The sequence below is a fragment of the Ambystoma mexicanum genome, chromosome 4p (genome assembly GCF_040938575.1).
Source record: "Ambystoma mexicanum isolate Mex_15411 chromosome 4p, UKY_AmexF1_1, whole genome shotgun sequence".
In the NCBI taxonomy this organism is placed as follows: Eukaryota; Metazoa; Chordata; class Amphibia; order Caudata; family Ambystomatidae; genus Ambystoma; species Ambystoma mexicanum.
In genome coordinates, this window is record NC_090927.1 from 1,136,836,782 (window position 1) to 1,136,857,882 (window position 21,101).

Consider the following 21,101-nt stretch of genomic DNA (forward strand, 5'->3'; position numbering starts at 1 on the left):
TGTGGCCAATCAGTTCAACGAATATAGGGGCTTGATGAGCTCATGTGTCAGTTCGGTTCTACGGGACCAACTGAGATTTTTTTCCATGTAATAAAACATGTTTTCCCTTGCAACATGGTGCAGTGATCTTTTGGCCGCTTGGACTATTTTTTACTGCATGGGTTTTGGGTTGCTGTTCTCTTTACAAATTGGTGACTCCGATGTGATCCCAAGCTCCCTGTGCATTTGGGGTTATCCTAGCCGCACATCCTGGGGTGCGGCACCCATCTGCAATACACAGGCACGACTTGGAGAGGTTTGCAGGTGCCATGTTGCCAGAAGGCCTGTCTGCTCCTTGGAGTGGGCTGCCACTCTCAGTTAAACAGGCCATTGACGGGACCCCCGTCAGAGGTGCTCGGGAGAGTGCCCAGATGTAAATGCACCTTTGCGGGACAAAACAACAAGGAGAAAGTGTGTGTGGAGTGAGCTGATTGGGAGTGTGTGTATTGTAAAAAGGCCAAGTGGCAGTATGCAGTGGTTTATATATATATACATAGAGATGGCAGCAGGGATCACCTCCGTTGAGCGGAAAGGTGGTGTCACAGCAGTTAGTGTGAAACAAAGAGAAGAGAAATGAAAGCGGGATCTCCTCCATTGTGTAGTAAAGGCAGCGCTGCAAAGAAAAGTACAGGTCCAGTATATGAAGTACATGGGATCCCTTCATTCAGCATAAGAGACCGTGCCGAGGGGAATTTCCCTTGTCCTGAGGCAAGGGGAAACTGTATGGGCTAACCCATTGGGTAAATAAGTGTGATTTTATTGTGTAGGTCCATTATATGGCAAACCTGGGATCCTGTGGCCTGGCATAAGGGTGACGTAAGGAGATACATTCGCTTGTTTCAAAGATGAGGCTGAGGAAGGGTCTAAACCAGTGTGTATATAATTGTGTTTTAACTGATTTGTGGTTTAAGGTGTTTATGGAATTGGTATAGTGCGCAGTGGTGGTGGATGAATTGTGTGGAGTGAGATGCTGTGCAATAGCTGTGAAGAATGGGGAGGGGGAACAGGGAGTTTGGGTAGTGTTGGGAGGGCGGGGTCGATCGATGCTGCTGGATGGTAGATCGATGCTGCTGGATCGTTGTCTAGGAATTAAAAGATTATTAGAAGTGCAGAATTAGACAACATCATGAGTACCCTTACCCCACTTGAATATAGGTGTACCGCGCTCCCGCTGTACAAGGAAAAAATACTCAAGTTTAATCGCGAGTGGGTCACTGACACAAGGGGAGGGATGTACAAACCTGGACCCGAAGAAGGAATACATAATAAAGATGTTTTTGGCCAGATCTACAATTATTTAGCAGAGAAATATAAGAGGAAAAAGTTGAGGAATAGGAAGGGAATTTTTGAGCTTTGGAGAAAGATTGAGGATTTGGAATATGCTTTGAAGCACTTCACTGGTGTATAAGTGCTTTACTAATAAACAATTATAACTACAATGTCCCTGAGGACCCTAATAAGGGAGAAATTGTAAGGCCAGCACCCTGTGTCACCTCTGCATCTTGGGTAACCACCATACGCTATGATACACCTACAACCCCCACAGCCCTACCACCCCAGGGGTGTTATCCCATGCAAGCAGTCACAGTTGATACTAACCCCGAGTATGTTCCCCCTTCAGCCCAGTGACAGAGAGCCCTGCCACCTATGAAAATGTCCTGCAGCGAATGCCACATGTGACTCATTAGTGATGGAGAGTGAGAACAGGGCACAGAGAGATTTAGAAACAGTGCTTCGAAGGACAGAGGCAGAGCTTGTATGAGTAATGCTAGAGTGGGGAGAAGGGCAAAGAGTGCCAATAGGCACTAAGGAGTGGAGAGCAGGTGATATTTTATTTCAGAGTGAAAGTACCGCAATTGGGGACATGCATGTTGAGAAAAAGGATGATGACCATCATTGACCGGTGAGAGGGCTCAAGATGGATTCAAATGTGTGGATAGTTTATATTACGAATTGATTAGGTCAGCTATAGATGCAGGAGTAGCTGAAAATGAGGAATGGGGAACATATGAGAAACAGGGAGAAAAGATGCCATGCAGGTTGACACCAAGGATAGAGAGTTTGTGGTATCCAAGACTCAGAGAGAGATCAGGCCGAATCACGGTGGTAAAGGGGTAAAGGGGTAGCGAAGGGGGAGAAAATTACCGAATAGGCATGTGATAACACAGATTCCATTGTTACATAAAGGTCCGGAAAGGGCACATTATGTGCACTGGCCACACCTGGACAGAAATAATTTTATGAAGGCACTGCCATCACTCACTGTAGGAGCAGGCAAATGGATATACACACATGAAAAACAGACCACAGGAATTACAGCTGTACCGAATATGAAAAGTATGTTTGATGCATTATTAGGAGACCAAGCGGATGACATTTGGAAACAAGCAGGTTACCGAGGGGTAAGAATGGGCAATGACAATCATGATGGAGTACAATGCTTGTTGGGTGCGGGTATGGGCTGCTTTGAGGGCAGCCTATTCTGACACACCGGATATACTCTCAATTATGGCACGCACTATGAAAGAAGACAAAGACCTGGCACAACATATAATCCACATAATTAACAAAATGCTCTGGAACCCTGCCAACATACCTTAAAAAGAGTGCCAATCCAAGGCATATGGATCAAATATTGCGTTTGAGACTTAACATCCTACGTACAAAGGAAATTCTGTTAAAATATGGGATAGTTAAAGACAGTATCTGTCGCTTATGCTAGTAAGAAGATGAAACATTGCACCATTTAACTTTGTTTTGCAAAGAACTAACGTCAATAAGAACAAAGTGGTTACATGATGCCCTAATCCCGATGTGTGGACTTGACCCCAATTTATGGTGGGAAGCCCTCTATAATAATCCAAATCAGAAGATAATCAGACTTTTGAGCATCTTCCTGGAAATAATGTTAAAACAACTTGAAGCCACATAGGGAATTAATAAAAGAATATTTGGGCCATAGCATCCAGTTACATCGAAAGTCATAGCCAAGCCTAGGGCCGGAGATAAGTGAAAGCTAGACAATTTATCAATGAAGGTGAGATTCTAGAAGGTTTTCTCTGAATGCTTGGACTAAATATTGATGTAATGGCTTGGCTGTGTACAGGAAGTTGGAAACATTTGAAAGCAAAAGTTTATATATGTTTAAACTGTGTGCTTAATAATAAAAAATAAAAAAAATAAATAATCTACATTCAGGAGATGTGGAGGGCTGAGAAAGGGAATCACGGGACAAGAATCTACCAATATTTTATCATATGTTAAAGAACAGACTCCCAAGGGAAATACAGAACAATTTGGATAAAGTGGTGGGGATCCAGGCTAAGGGATAGACAGAAATTCAGGCAATTATAATACACCATTGTAGGCAGTGTCAAGAGAAGGAGAAGAAAGGAGTGGATAATGTGCAGAAGACTGAAGCAAAGTTAGTGCAAAAGAAATGACCAAAGCTGAGTATAGAGGGAGCAGTGATTACAGGTTCACCTGTAGGGCAGGTAGAAATGAGAATATCACAAGTAGAACCGAGAATGGCACCAGAGTGGACAGAAGAGTGCCCCAGCTACCTGGAGTATAGAAGGAGCAGTGATTACAGGTTCACCTGTAGGGCAGGTAGAAATGAGAATATCACAAGTAGAACCGAGAATGGCACCAGAGTGGACAGAAGAGTGCCCCAGCTACCTGGATAATCAAGGTTAACAGGGAGGTTATCAGGGATGGTACCAATGAGGGAGAGGGATAATCCGAGTAGGATGAGGGGGTAAAGGAGGAGGAATCAGAGGGATGGGCCTGACTGTGTTGGTCAGGTGGAAAAATTGGGAATTGTCCGCATAAATGTAGGAGCATGTAGGTTTATACATATGATCCAAGCGCTTATCCCAGCGGATAGGCAGACCCGATTCCATATCATCAGCAACCCAGAAAAATGCCTCCTAGCACCCCATGTGGCACAGTCCCTGTACAGGTTCCCCAGCAGGGACAACAGCCCCACTGTCAATAAGAGGCGCCTTTACCACAACAGATGCAATCCCCAGTGATATCCCAATATCCCACCAGTGTATGCACAGCAACAAACACAACAGCCAGCACCACACAAATGGGAGAAAAAAGGCCTTGCTGCATGCCACAGTGATGCAGTATCAAGGGGCGAGTGTGGTGGGTGGTGACCCCTTCCTGTTCCCAGGGTTGAACACAAATCAAGGTTAGGACAGCCCACAGAGAGCCCTGACGTGCCCAGTCCTGTCAGTCAGTGCCAGTACAGAAGAGGAAACCCTTGCAGTTGTCGGGATAGGTAACAAATAATTTGTTTTCATAGTTGATACAGGAAAAGTAAAAGACATGCATGGGTTCCCTGGGACAATAAAATTGGTTTAATTTACAGAAGACTTACCCATCAAGGTAGGTACTAAAGAGATGTCAGCTTCATTATTGTTTTCATCTGACACGCCAGTGAACTTGTTAGGCAGGGACCTGCTAAGCAATTTAAACATGGCGATCACATTTATGGAAGGAGGGGTAGTTTTTTTCACACCAGGAATTTATTATGCTACGGTCCTGCCAATAACATGAATATTGTAGAGTGATGGCACTACTAGAAGGTTACCTTTGCACCCATATTTGTTTATGTATTGAGCGACCATGTAGTTGAGTAGGGTGCCAGCCATCAGAAACAATCCATGGTGAGTGCTGTCTGAAATTTTGTTTAGGCCAAAAGTTCCCCAAGACCATGCCCAGGGTGCCATTATCAAGCTAGACTTGGAGGAGGTGCTGATTGATGACTACCAGATAGTGTTAATAGGGAATGATGAAGAGGGAGATGAGTGGCACACAAATTTGTGTACTCTCCGGGCACAACCACAGAATGGGGTGTCAGATGGACAGCTGTTTGAAGATGCTGACAATGATGGTGAGATGATATTGGAGGTTTGTATACTGTGTTAAATAATTATGCAACTTAGTAATGTGCCTTGCCCCATACTCACTGCCAAACATATGCCCGCATATTTACAGGAGGACTTGATAAGTGTATTCAGCACTTTATGGACAGACAATCCCCATGATGTAGGTCTCTTGAAGAGTATAGGAGAGTATATATCAAGTTGAAGCAAGGAGCAGTGTAACCCAGAGTGCGGCAATAGCCATGGTCTAGAAAATCATATGAGGGAATACATGTGACAATTAGTGGATTATGGCAGCAGGTCATCATAGTACCCTTAGAATCCCTGTGCAGCACAGCGATATATCCAGTCCAAAAAGTGAAAGGGTCAAGTTGGAGGATAATACAGGATTTATGCCCATTAAATAAAATGATTGAAACTGAATTTTCAGTAGTTTCGAATCCCACCACGATGCTTTGGAATATAACCACTGAAGCAACACATTTCACTGTCGTTGATTTGATAAATGCATTCTTTCCCATTCCATTGCTCCTCGATTCTCAATTTCTCACTGTGTTGACCTATTGCAGACAAAGGATCCAGGACACCAGACTTCCTCAGGGGTACTGTGAATCTCCCTGCATTTTCAAAAGAGTAATCCATATGAATATGTGGAACATACATGTACAAAGTACTGTCAATCAATATGTTGATGACCTCCTACAGTGCAGCACATCATAAGAACTATGAACAGCAGATTCAGTAACACTGCTCACATTGCTTGCAGAGCAAGGATATAAAGTGGATAAAGAAAAAAATCAATATTGTCAGAAGGAGGAGGTGTATTTGGGGCAGATTATATCATCTGCATAGAAACCCCCAGAAAGAGAAGCTGCAATACAGAACACACCACAGCCAACCACACTTAAAGAAATGCAACAGTTTCTGGGATTGTGTAATTAATATGTGGAATGGAGTTTATCTATTCTAGTTACACAAAGCATCTGCTGCTGGAACCCAAAGAAGCACAGAAAAGTAAGGGAACACTTAAATTGACAGGAGAAATTATTACATGTTTCCAGGAACTGAAAAATGCCATAAGTAATGCACCACTACTAGTTAATCCTGATGACACAATATAATTATATTTGTTCTCAGATTCCAATGGTCAGATCATGACTGAAGTGTTAGCACAGCCCACATCCATGGTACACACATCCCCCCTAGCATAGTATAGTTTCATGTTGGATGCAGTGATGCAGAGTCATTTCCCTTGTGAACAGGTACTGGCTGCTGTAACCTTTGCCATTGAAAAATCATCACAATCACTAGGGGTTGATGAGTGACATTATATGTAGAACACACTGTGTTTGCAATTCTTGAGTGATTCAAATCCACTCTGACCACACAATGTGCCTCTATGTATGAAGTAATTTTGTTAAGCCCATCCATTCACATCGTGAGGTGTTGCATAGTAAACTTGCCACATGTATTGCCATACCTCTTAAGGAAGGAGAGGAAGAACATGACTTTGTTACAACATATGAATGTCCTGAAGAGGATTTAATACAAGCAAGGGAGGATGCACTTAAAGAAGGGAAGGTCCTCTTTGTTGATGGGTCATCAACGATTGATCAGGAGACTGGCTAGGGAAACACCGGTCCCTAGCTAGCATTCAAAGCAGGGGAGTTGCTAGGTCTGGAAAAGACCCAGGGCTACGCTGATGTCGGAACTGTTGGGACTCGGGGCTAGCTAGTCTTTTGGCTGTAGCTCCTGAGATTCTTTCCGGGGCTACAACCAAAAGATCAGGGGCTATAGCCCCTTTAGCCCCCCCTAGCAACACCCCTGGTTCAAACTCTTCTCCATGTGCACATGGTCCAAGCAGTAAAAATGTATCGAGATGATGAAGACTGTGCCAAGAAGAAGGAACATGCCTGTTGGAAAATAAGACCATTGCTCAAAATGAACAGAGTGCTGTTTTCCAATGACAGATGGGTGGCAGGAGTTTGAGCTGTGCAGCAGGGGGCTTACCAGGGTTCTCAGAGGATGCAGTGGCACGTATCAATCAAAAATGTGGCAGAACATGGGAAATTGATATTCCAAAACTGACATGAATCGAGTTAAGTAAGAAGCCAGCAAATGTGTAGATACCAGTGGAGTATTCGTTTTACTTCAGAGGAAATGGTACTATACCTGTAACATTCATTGTAATAAGACACTTGTCATCCCCGACCTGACTGAAGGCACAGCAGCATTAATGGATGTCTATTGGTTGTGTGAACAATACGCGTACCTACAACTCCCTCCATCATTGACAGGTGTGTGTTCACTGACCACGTTGCACTCAGCAGTTTTGGTAGTGCCTGCTGCCCATCTGATGATTATAAATGTGGCGCCCCTAGAAACATTAAGCCATCACCCAACAAGCATGTCCTTCGCTCACCAAGGCTTTGTCACCAGAAAAGATATAATTCTTTGTCCAAAGACTCATCTGACCAATTAATCCCAGACCAGTTTAAATTATTCACCAATACCGAAATCATGTTTTTCTCCCTCCTGATGCCAGGTATCCAGACTGCAGCTAATGGCGACAGAATACCAGGTGAGAGATGCTTCGGTTGGCAAACTAAATGGAACAATGTATCATTTCTATAAAACCTAAATTGCGGGCAATCAGGCTTATGACCCTCCAGAAAAGATATGGCTATGGAAGGGTCCTTCATAATTTGACAGTTGTTATGAAGAAAGAAGCAGGGTGAACTGTGGAATACTGGCTCGATTTGATATTTTTTTGGGCCGTGTGGTGGTTGGAAATAGCAGTAAAGGTATTGGTTCCCATCATGGTTTATCTGCTCAGGCTTTTTTTTCCTGTTTTCCTGTCAGATCATCCTTAGATGCTGTACGAAGACCCTGCAGAAGAGTGCAGTGATGATGGTGACAATAACAATGGGCAGAGCTCCTCCCTTCACAAAACACAAATACACACAGACTGATAGATGAAATGGGGTTGTAAAACCAGGGATGGTGAGAGTAGAGCAGAATCCTGACCCTTGACCACACCCCACCTTGCTCCGAGAATTTCGTAAAGCACTGGGTTGATTTAGCAAGGGGGGTTGTTTTAAGACATGCCCATCCAGAAGAATATGCTTGAGAGGGATGGTTGTGAGTAGGGTTTGAGTACCCAACGATGATGATTACAGAAGAAACGAGGCAGCAGGGTTAGTTAATGCAGTATTATATATTCCGGTCTGGTAGCACAGCGAGTAAAGCGCTCGCTTTGACATCTGCACAGAGCCTGCTGATGCAGGTTCGAATCCCGGCAGGGCCAAACTCAGCGTTTCATCCTTCCGAGGTTGATAAATGAGCAATACACACCATGGGTAATAATAAACAGCCCTCAGATACCTGAGGGTTTGTAGCGCTATATAAATGCTAAATTATTATTATTATTAACTAAAGGGAGGAAGTTTGTGATGTACTTAGAGCACCCTAGCCAGGAAAAAAAGTTCAGACTGAGAAAAACCTATTAACATGCACCAGTGCGAGCAGCGTGAGTTTTGCGGGGCAAAAGATGCATATATCATTTGCAGTTAGTTTTGACACAAATTAGATACTCACATATAGCAAAATAGAAGGAGCAACACATGTAATAATTTTGCGGTTGCAGAGCTTATAGATAGAGCAGTGTTATAGGCCCTGCCTTTAGTAGTTGCATATGTTGTAAACCTCGCCAGTTTACTTTGAATGTGTCTGGATTGGAAGGGTGCACATAATATGATGTCACGATTTATTAGTGTGTTAAAATATTTTTGTAGCCAATTTTGTACCTAGATTTAGTAGTGATGATGTGATGTAGTGGGCCACAAGAATGGGGGAATAGGTCTACATGAGGTGTGGCCAATCGGTCCAGGGAATATAGGGGGATATTAGCATGTTGTATAGGCAGTGGCCAAAGAGGGTGGTGGGATAACAATATAACCTATGTAGATGCAGATTTGCAGTTTTACGCTATATTTCGTGTGGGCATGGTAAGCACCTCATCAGTTCGGTTCTAGGGGGTCATCTGAGACCTTTTTGCATGTAATACAACATGTTTTCCCTTGTAAAACAGTGCAGTGATCTTTTGGCCTCTTGGACTATTTTTACCGCACAGGTTTTGGGTTGCTATTCTCTTTAGTTCAGTCACCTGTGGGATGTTGCCTTTAAAGTAAGGGGTCTCCCACTCCTTCTTTGATTCTTGTTTGGATTTGAACTACGGTTGTTGCCCCCACGCGCACGTTATTTTAACCCCTTGACTAGGTTTTATGTTGGACACGTACTGCCCTTCTCTTAATGACAATTTGTCATTTAACAGCTGTTATGTGCAGCCCTTTCTTCGGACTGCTCGAGACCGCCCCGTCTCTTTCAGTGTGTCACTCTTGTTTACTGTTACATTACCTTGGCAACGCTGCACTCGTTGGTGCCCATACCAAGATGGACGTCGCTTTTGGTGCTCTCACGCGCATGCGTGGGGTTACCAAGACGACGCTGTAGTTTTGGGAAGCTCATTTACTTCGCTCGCACTGCAGCGGCGAGATGTTCATTGCGTGTTCGCATTGGAAGGTATGCATTTTTTGTTTCCCTGAAACCAGTTACAAGTTACAATAACCTGGTCCACGTACCTCGCTTGGTTGAGACTTTAGTATTATATTATTGTACTCGCTTTTATTATATACCTTGGACTTCACTGTACAGCTAAACCTTACCAGTATGTGTTGCTGCACTTGTGCAGTGTTCTAAAGCCTCCATTTCCCCTTGTTCATGCGGTTTACTTGCATTTGTTGGCACGGGCTAATGCCTAACGATTTGTCGTAGTCTGTCATTGTTTACTGTCTGTACTTATATTCTGAATCTCTTTCTCTTCACTATGGACTGATTGCCCGTTATTGGTGGGCTTAATAGCTTAACTTTTGTCCTTACCTCCATAGATACCCCAACATACTGTGGTTTTTGGCTATCCGTTGTTTCTTGTCTGGATTACCTGTCTGTTTCCTGGCACTTATATCAGCAAGGTTAGTGACTCTGACTCGTCTCACTATGTTAATTGACTTCATGTAAATCAGAGAGTTTTTATTGAAATATCTTTTTTCTTTCCTACCCCACAGAGACTGTGTTAGAATCTAATGTTTATGAAAATAAAAATGAAGTCTATCCCTTGAAGATGGTTCCATGAACTGAATGTCATGATGCCTACCTCCAAAGAGCCAGGCCGGGCCCAGCAACCCCAGAGGCAGACATCATTTTCCCCAGGGAAGTCTCAGCAGGCCCAAGTCGGGGCCCTTTGGACTCAGTCCTGGCGCCTTAGGCGCCAGGCTAATAGCGGACCCCAGTCCTGGCGCCTTAGGCGCCAGGCTCATAGAAGAGGATATGTGTTTAAGTGCTTGGGTGCACACTTACCTGATGCAGACCTTGCTGCTTCATCCAGGCCCTCTTGAGGCCTGAATGGGACTACTTTACCTGTAGGACTACTTCACCACCCGGGTGTGGTCGGGGAAGGATACACACCTGATTGGTGGAAGGATACATACCAGGAACTTCTTCCAAGGCTATTTAAACCCCACCCGAACAGCCACACGTGCTTCGCGTTGTTCTGCACCTAGCAGCTGGACGCTCACTGTGTCAGCTCCTGCATCCTGACTTCAGCCACGCCTGCCAGCACCCTGGAACACCTGCAAGGGGAGAAAGGAAGAGAATAGGAGAAGAAAAGCCCTTACCTGCTAAATCTGCATCCCAGAGTCATTTCTCCAACGGCCCTGAAAAGGAAGACATCATTTTAAAGGCATTTTGTTTCGATCGCTGCAGCGCTGCATTTTACTCACCTTTGCAAGGCGCTTCCATCTTCAGCAGCGATCTTCCGGATTCAGCTACGCCCCGGCGCCTAGAGGAAAAAAGACAAGAACAAAGGTGAGAGGGAGAAAAGGAATAAGGAAAGCTCAGTTTCCTTTTAAGTCTTACCTGTTGGATTATTCCCACTGCATTTCGGGTCCTGCCGCTTCCTGGCATCTCCGGACCCCGGCCCCTATCGGGGAAAAAAGACAAAGACATTGAATGAGCGAATGCAAAGACATTACCTGAGCGCTCATCCAGAACTGTTTCACTTCGGGTCGGCGCCATATCTCCGGCACTCCGAACCCCGGCCCCTAAGGGGAAAAAGACATAAGCATTAGCGCTTGCTGCAATTAGACAACGAACATTATTATTAAGCTTGAACTTTTGAACAGAACTTTTACAGCGCCTTACCTGAACAGTCAAGCTTACCTGAACTCCCATCAATCCTCAATCCAGTGAAGTAACTGGGTTTCAACGCGCCCCTGCATCAGAAGCAGGATGGAGAGCTCATCCTTCCAAACCCTAAGGTGAGGCTTCACGGGGAATCGTGGAGGAGGTATCGTGGAGGGTTGGAAGGGAGTGGGAGGCTTGAGCATTGTTCCACAGTTGGTAATACTACCTTTTCACGCACAGGAGGGTATCCAACGAGCCAGGGAAGCCAGAATAGAGGGGCCCTTCCTGTCCATCTTCAGAGTTCTGCGCCTTCGACGCCGCGCCTCCGTGGGAACCAGGTGAGCGTTACACCGAAACGCGTCGGTCTTATTCGGGTCACACCTGAATATGAGACTTCATTTATGAACTGTTGAATGATCAAATCCATACATCTAGAGTTTGTTTGCACTGTAACTATTATACAGCTTTACAATTGTGTTACTCCTTACAAGCGTTTTTTTGTAAACGCTTGTTGCTCTCACCTTTGTTATATTGAATACCTACAAGTGTCCTTTCCATGTGCAAATAGGGAACACTGATTGTACTACTGTTTGCTTACTAATGTACGACTTGTTGGACTCAGAAGATTAAAATCCATAAGTCAGCTCTAGTGTTTTCGTTCTGATTGTTCTATCGGTTTGACCTCTATGACTGTATATTTTAACCTGAATAATACTGCCAAATGCTCTAAATGACTCTTTCTGTTGCAAATAAGAGAAGTTCACACGTTGTTAACACATCGTAAAATTTACGCCTCTTTTGCCACCAAATGTTTAATGAATTTAAATAGAAATAGAGGGATATCTTTTTTCCCTATTTGAGTTCATCTGGGCTTGATGTGTAGCAATACACAGCTTTGGATTCTTTTTCTTTTTTGGATTAAGACTTAAGGAAGAAATGGGCTCTTCAAAGTAATCCACCTGTGTGGTGAAGACTTAGTTTCCAAGGCAGCAGAGGTCTTCTCCATCCCCTAACCATCCCCAGGGTCCATTGGGGGGGTAATGCTGTTGGGAAAAGACCTGCCTCTCTGCCAGCCACAATAGCAACGAGGACCTCATTGTGTTGAGGGACACCTCCTGCAGTTATGAGCCATTCTCCCTTGTGTGTGGGAGCACAAGAACAAGGACTGAAAGTTATCACTCAGACCCTGAACCGGGTCTCACAGCAACCAGAGGATCAAGACAGCCAGGAAACCAGCATTTCTGCAGCGGAACAACATCAAGCCTGTTCGATGCCTTCAAATCTACAGGACCCTCCAGAGATGATTTTTACACTCTACCACCGCAAGCCGCGTGACTGCCTGTTTAAACCTGTTCACCTCTGCACCACACTAGTCAAGCGTGTCATTTCCTGGCTTGAACTTGAAGCTCTTCAGTGCACTCAGCGCCTTCGAACTGCCTCTCAAAACCACCTTAGCAGCAGCCGACCAGACCATGGGATCCTTCAAACCGCAATCTTCGAATGCCGCACCACAGCCACTCAAATTGAACTGTGCATCTAATCTCTCTTAGCTGTTGAACCGGCTGCTGTAGCAAATCTGGTGGCCCTCACAATCTGCACTTCTCCGGGCCACAACATCAAACCGCCGAAGCTGCTGTTTGACCTTGCTCATCATCTGTTCCCTGTCTAAAACAATGCGGCTGCTGTATCCAAATTGCATGCTCAAACCTGTTTGCAGCTGAACTGAGGTAGCTAAGTGCATCATAGTCTCAGCGTAAACTGCAGGCTCTTTATTGCATCTGCTGGCTTCGAATTTCTGCGTTTGCAACTAGCATCTTTTTTGTTGATCTTCATCGCCATTTGAACCGACCCTAGTGGACCACTGAGTCCCTATCCTCGAATGCTGAATAAAACGGCTCTAACCAAACTGTGCATCTAGTCTTGATCATCTACGAATTGATAATTTAACCAATCCTGGTTGCCTTCATGATCCATAGCCCCTCTAACACTTCATCGAATCGACTAGGTAAGAACCGAGCATCCAGTCACCAGCATCTTCACAGTCAAGCCAACTGTCCCTGGTGGCCCTCTTGATCCACAATTCTGGAAGCATTGCATTCAAAAAGCAGCAAGTTCCTGTTCGATCCCTGCTCAAGACCATTCCCCATGAAGAACATAAGGACTGCTGCCCTTGAACATCGTCGAACAGAAAGAACAGCATCAAGAACCCTTGTTCAGTGCTGTCGAACCATCTAGAACTGCAGATAATATTATTGACCCAAAACTGCCACCTTGGTCCAGGTTCTGGCCTTAGAGTCTGGTCAGGTCATTAATTCCCTTTTGGCATGGAAGAATCGAGAACATATCCTTTTACAAAGGTAGGGGTTTTTACTTTCTTTGCATGCCTGATTCATCATCCAGAGTGCTGTGTCTTTCTATCTGTACATATTCAATGTTCTTTCCTCAGGGGTGGGTTTTGAATAGTGTTTTATATTTAGTTAATTTTGCAGATGGTGTGTTTCTTTAAAGTATATCTATTTTTATAGAACCATGATTGGATATTCCCTTTATTTTGCTCTAGTGCTTTATTGTTGTTTGGGTTGCTACTGAATCATATTCACAAGCCTCTAGAGAGTAAAGCCTTCCCTCGGTCGATGTTACCACAAAAGGCGAATGAGGCATATCTCTTAACTGTGCCTTTATGATTGGGATCACTATGGGTTTGTAGCAGATTGAGGGGGTTAAAGGCACTTTAGCCGCTACTCACCCTTTTACCTCTGCAGGGCAGATGTTACTTTGTCACAATAACCCAGCAGAATGAGACACAGATAGGATGTGCAAAGACGAGTGACGCAACTGGTAAAAATGGAATTACATGAAGTGTCACAAAAAGATGCAATAAAGCCTGTGCTCAGCACACCGCCATTAGAAAGTCAAGATTATTCTTTTCTTCATCAACATGGAGTACCTCTGTCTTGTTTCCTACATCACCTGACCTATCTTCTGCGAAAACTATTGGCTATAGTGATAGGCTAGAGAGGGACACACTGTGAGATACACTGCTTACTCAATTGGGAATCCTTTTATGTGAATTGGTGTAAACAAATATAAACCAGAATGTCAGCATCTCAGATGGTGAAATCACATCTACGTGACAAATCTCACATGATTAGGAATTATTATCCTCTACAGTATTGGTTTAGTAAGCAGCCTTTCTGGATAGCATCACTCGTGAGACTTACCATAGAATCCATAGCCTGACCCCCTACCAGTGCACAGTCTGATTGAGTCAGAGCTATTGTATCTGTCTATAGGAAAAGCCTCACAGTACCTTATGGTGAACAATTGACATTCTTGAAAATTAACCAGTATTGAATTGAGTAAAGCTACAGTAATACACCAAGCCATATTTAATATGCCAGCTCCCTAATGAAGATTAGCAGCCTGCTTCAATCGACACACCAACACGTGGATCAGGTTTATTTTGTGGAGCTGGTGGTTATAGAAATAATAGCTCTAGTGATTGATTGTTGATGTGTATGAGGTTTGGCTATCATATTTATTTGATTTGAAGTGTATCAACATGTAAAATTGTGCTACAATCTGCTGTCATGAAGGAATATCACTACCATGTATGCTCCTACTGCTCCAAGGCCCTGGTCTTGCTATTTTAAAAGTGTTGTAATTAGACGGCTGCTACCAAGATGAGAAATTTGCAGGCTCTCGTCTTGACCTGAGAGTTACCAACATGAGCATTTTGGGGTTCGCCTTGCTATCTGAAAGCTATCGATATAGATTGTTTTCAAGATTCTCCTCGCTTACTGAGAACCGTTAACATGAGGAATTTTCACATTCTCCCCGCTACCTAAAAGCCACCATCTTCAGAATATCTGGGTTCATCTTGCTACTTGAGAGACACCTATATGAATGTTTGTGGGATTCTCTGCTTCATATGAGAGCTGGCAACATGAGATTTTGGAGGGGTTTTGGTTTCTGCCCGTAAACCCGAGAATTACCAACATGGGTATTTTTGGGGTTCTTTACATGTTACACAAGAGAAACCCACACATACCAATGTTCTCGGTGTCTCCCTTGTGGGTGAAGGGTAGGACATGAATGTGCTGGGAATGTGTGGGAGACCCTTTTGAATGAAAATGATGGAGATGGAGGGACAACTTGAATGCAAGTATGTTTATATGATATGATATGTCATGTGTAATGCTCCTATACACAAGTGTTTCAAGGTGCGATGATGCAAGGAAGGGGGCACAGAGGGAGGACAGAGACAACGATCTTACTAAGCCAAGTGACATTGAGATTTCACAAGTGCAGGGCAGGGGGGAGTGGAAAAGTGCCTGGGAAAAAGTGAGGGGACAGTGCTGTACATGGGATCAAAACAATAACAAGAAGTGCAGCCAGTAGGTGTCCACAAGTGCAGGTAGGGGGACTGTAGGGTTACACACACAGACCCAAGTGCAAGGGTTGCCTGGAGGCCTGGAGGCAGTGCGGGTGTGCAGCTGTGCAGGCAGGGACCAGGGCCTGAAATCAGAGGGTAGCCAGGTGACCAGTGCAGTATCAGTCAGGAGTTCAGCAGGGGAGAGGAAAAGAGAAGGGAGAAGCAAAGAGGAAGGTCTTGAGGTGCTTCCAGAACCGTATATTGTACTCCTCAGGTTTCAGAGAGGTAGGGAGGCTGTTCCAGAGGCAGGCCCCAGCCGAAGAAAGAGATCTACCATCAACTTGTTGCTTGGAGAAGCGACTGACCCTGAGGGAGTTGGAGTAGGAGAAGTGAAGAGCTTGAGCAGGAAGGTATTTACGAAAAAGAGTTGGGGGTATTAAGGACCCAGGCCTCAGAAGGTCTTGTGGACCATGCAGAGGGTCTTGAACTTAATCCTTGCAGCCATTGCGAGCCAATACAAAGATTTCAGTGCTGGAGAGATATGATCCCTGGGCTTGAGGCCAAGGACAAGTCTCGCAGTCCTGTTCTGGATGAGTTGCAGAGGGCGGAGAGTAGAAGCAGGAAGATTTAGAAAGTGGCTGTTGCAGTTTTCCACGATAGAGATAACCAGAGCTCTGGAGACAGTGAGATTCCGGGGCAACGAGAGGAAAGGAAGAATACCTCTGAGGAGGTGCAGTTGGTAGTTTGACTTCTTAGAGATGTCAGAGATGTGAGGAGAAAAGGAGAGTGTGCAGTCCAAGATGTCCCCGGGGTCTTAGCATCACAAGTGGGAGAAGGAAGAGGGCCAAAGGAGGCCGGCCAGAGAGTGACAGGAAAGGAGGGTTCAGGTGTGCCGATGAGGAGAATCTCCATCTTTCTGAGATTAAGGCAGAGATCATTGGTGGCACACCACTCTGGGATAGCAGACATACAGTCAGAGATGACAGAAGGAAAAGAGGTGGCAGAGGGGAGCCTGAAAACAAGCTGAGAGTCATCTGCACAGCACTGAAAGCATAAAGCGGCAATGAGGTGGGCAAGAGGTGCCAGGTATTGGTTGAACAGCCAGGGAGAGAGGTTAGACACCTGGGGAACAACAGAGGTAGACAGTGAGATAGAGGAAAGGAAGGATCCAAGTTGGACCTGGGAAGGTCGATCAACGAGGAACAAGGTCAGCCAAGCCATGGCCTGATGGGTGATACTTGGTTATCACAGAGACGATTGAGCAGGAAGGCATGGTTGACTATGTCAAAGGCAGAAGAGAGATCGAGTAAGATGAGGACAGAGGGGAGATTAGAATCAAGGTAAGATAGCAGGTCTTCATGGATGTTCAGGAGAGCAGCTTCCGTGCTTCTGGCTGTTCTGAAGCCAGACTGATAGTCATGGAGACAACCAACAGATTCAGTGCAAAGATTAAGCTGGGAGATGGCCAGCTTTTCCAGAGGTTGGCCCAGGAAAGGAGTGATGGAGATTGGGTGACAGTTAGGCGGGCAGGAGGGGTCGGCTGAGGTTTTCTTGAGAAAAGGGTGCACCAGAGAGTGCTTCAGGGGGGAAGGGAAGGCTCCAGTGGCCAAGGAGTGGTTGCAGAAGTCAGCCAGAGCAGGAGCAAGGGTGTCAATATGGTCCTTGATGGTCTTGGAAGAACAGGGTAGACCCTGTTTTGAGGAGACTTTCACAGATCAGACATGTCTAGAAATCTCATCAGGGAAGAACAAAGGAAAGGAAGAGAAAGAAGGAGGAGAGGTGGCCACAGGGAGGCCAGAGGTAGAGGAGAGAGCAGAGGCAGGAGGAAGAGAGGACAAGAGGCTGGACAGGATGTCCTGGGTTTTACAAATGAAATCAGAAGCCAGGGCTGGGCAAAGAGCCTGGGATGGGAGGGCTGGTGGTCATGTATTGCCAGGAGAGGGTTGGAAGTTCCAATAGTGGTGATTAAGGAGACAGAAGGAGTGGAAGTGAGAGGATGCAGAGGGTTGGTTAGGGATCGAGAGATTGAGGAAGGGTTCTAGATCATTAGACATTATGACATCAGAGTTGAGTGATAGTATCAGGCAGGAGGAGGGCTACTCTATGTAAACATAATATTTCACAATCGTCACTCCTTCATCAAATTAGAGGGGGATATTGGGGTGATGGTCATGAAGTTGTGCCTTCAGACAATATTGGACTGAATTGTCTTCCAGATTACACCCTCTCTCAGTTGAAAACAACCTTACAGTGCAGGCAATGTGTGCTGCAATGCTGAAACTCATGATCACGCAGATGCTCCCATATGTAGGCACAATCAACCTTTCCACAATCAACCAAGGAAACATTGGTCTGATAGCTGCAGTCAGTGCTTCTGGCTCTGGATTATGTCTTTCATCCCCGCTGTGAGCAGAAGACATGGCCGGTAACGGATTGCCAACCCGAGCCTAGGTAGACCCGAGCAAAGCTAGATCCTCGGCAAGGGCTGGTGGCAGTTACCCGCATTTCCACCCCCGCCCTACAGTGAGGATGTAAGCCATTGGCATCTCAGGGTTTATCCGGGTTTAATGGCTTATTTATTTTCCTTGGGAGATTGACTGCGCAAACAATGCCAATCTCCTGACAAAGAAAACGATGGCTGCCGCCATAGGGAAAAGGGACTTAGTCTCTTCTCCATTTCCATGGTGGACGGGAGCTGGAGGATCGCCAGTGAAGTAGCTAAGTGGAGAGCGAGGGCCGGTGGGTGAGGAAGGGGTATGGTTTGTTTTGGGGCAGTGGGGAGGCAGCAGGGAAACTCTCCCCCATTGGTTCATTGGTTACATTGTTGCATATAGACATATAAAGTATAAATAGTGCGTACATATTGCTGCAAGTGTCTGGAAATGGTGGGAGGCCAAAGACCTTCAAGTTAATTGAAGGGTTTTGAGGCCTTTACGTGGCACATCACTACACATGCCTCTGAATACAACTTCCCCCAGGCAGGAAAAAGCATTGCCTCATCCAGGAGGTGCCCAAACTAAAAACGTTTGGGCTATTGCTTTTTCATACAATTTCACATGTCCCATTCTCTCTCCTGTCTTTTCCACTCCGTAGGGCTGGAGACACACGCATCAACTATCATCCTCTTCCTCCATCTGCCTCTCTGCCCCCTACCCCATATCTGCGAGCCCTTCTTGAAGCCATCTCCTGCTCCACCTCCCACATCCCCTCATCCTACTGACCCTTGTCTGACTCATTCTGCTCTTCATCTGCCCCCTCCTGCCCAACTCACTTGTGTGCTCCCTACTGCCCATCAGCCATCTTTTATCTTCCAGCTCCTGCTTCCCTCAATTTCTTCTTCCACCTATTCCAAATCTTTCTGTCCGTCCACACTCCCTAAGAGATACACGTATTCCATAACATTTTGGTGGGGCACTAAGGGAAAGATGTTCACAAGAATTTCTAATACAAAGGATTTCACAGCATGTTTCCCTTTTTCTATTTTTCTGGTAGTTTAAGGGAAAGAGAGTAGAAAACCAACTATCACAAAGGTTTTTCACAAAGTGTTTACTCTTTCTGTTTTTGGGGAGTTAGAAGGAAGAAAAGGATATTAAAGCGAGTTACAAATTATCAGAAAGAGGTTCACAAATAGCTTCCAAATGGGTGAGTCAGACTTTAGAGAACTTCACAATACACTCAAAATACACAATACAATGTCACAAACAGGGAACAGAATGTTAAGAAGTAAGATAAAAAAACTCTTTCCTGGATCAGCCTTGTTCCTCCCGCCAATTGCCAAGCACAAGCCAGCGAGAATCAGGAAGTCAGTAGAGCCTTTAAAGAGGCCATCAAACATTCCCATATAACAAGGGCTCCAACTTGCTCACCGAAGCTCTGCTGCATACTCTGGGTTTATGATTGGCTCATTGAAGCGCCCTCATACCAAATATCCACATGGGTTTGAACACAGATTTGTGCTGATGGTGGGATCCACAAGATATTGCGTGACTATTGAATATCGTACCCGATATTTGCATCATCCAGCAAGCTCGGTACAATATTTGGAAAGTCCCTTGCAAGCCATATATAATTAATGTATTTATAAATGGCATGGGGAGAAACAAGAAGCATAGACAACTGTACTGTGGCTGGAATGGACTTTGCTACTATGTTCAATTTGTTTAACAGTTATGGAATCAATGCAGGGACTCACTGCAAGTTATACAGTAGGAAGCCACTGCATATGCTGTACTAATTTATCCCACTTACATTCTTGCAGTTGTAATTGTAATTGTCATTTATATAGTGCTCTTGCCCATTTGTTTAGCCTCAATGTGCTTTGTGTTCGGAACGCCCTCGTGGACCGTAGTCCATTCATGGGAGATTCTGAGAGTTGGGGTTTTAGATGCATGTGTGCATTCTGCCAGTTTAGGACACAGGAGGGTTGGCTGGGCCCCAGTAAGAAGCCTAGAGATCAAGCCCATGGGTGGGTGTGGTTTTTGGATTAGGATAGAGTGCTAGTGCAGAAGACTCGAGTTGTGCCCAACTAGACCAAATTGTTTATGTGGGTTGTTGCTGTATATTAATGGCAGAGATGTTGAGTTACGACAGGGCTTTCAGTGTGGACGGCTATGCAAGCTGCTAGACCAGATTTGCATTACCATAGCTGAATTCTAGAGTTTGTGGATGGGGACAAAGGCCTGAGGCAAGTGCCCACAGACTTGGTGCGAGTTATACATACCTTAGTCTCATACCGATTTTCATTCGGTGTCGTTTTCTTAGGTCTCTCAAGATGATAGATTGGTCATTCAAGTGCATCTTTGGTGGTGTTAGCATACTACCTCTGTGGAGGACCTGGCTGGTGTCTTTCTTTGAGTGCAGTAGGAAATAAACTAATTTAAATAGATCTTGCCACCTATGGCCAAGACCAATAGTATCGTTCCTGTCCCTGGCGGAAAGAAACATCTAAGTTCTTCTTTGAGAAAGGCTCTCTTTCCATGGATAATGAATGTATACACATTTAATATTAATACAATAGGTTAAGCTCAGAAAAGCAGTAACATTAACAACACACAGTGCAACGTTTGTGTAAAGTGTATGAAAAGTCAAAAAGAAAGCAACCTAACTCGAATTGAAGTAATTTATCTCAATCAGTAAGCTAAAGAAATTGCAAGTATAAAATGGATTAGAAGTCTGAAAAACATGCATCCAATATCAAAAAAGTACTCGAGTGATAATCCCCAAAAATATGAATGGGGTATAAAAGTGAGAACCCACTTAAAAAAGAAAATAAATCAACACTCTGCACTCACGTACCAGCAAACCAAGTTCTTCAGAATGTGGGCCCACATTATGAGCAAGTAGAGGCACCTTTTTCCACCTGCAGATCCCCTCCTTGATCGCCTGCAAGCCTTCAGTCCTCATTACTTCCACCAGCCCACCCCAGAGCCCCTCACTTGCCTCTCACGCCATGCAGATCCTTTTCACCCCTACGCACGCTGCTGGTGCTGTGGAAATGTTAATATTATTAATATTAGTTTATTTATTGAGCGTAAACCAAGCTCTGGGAAGCA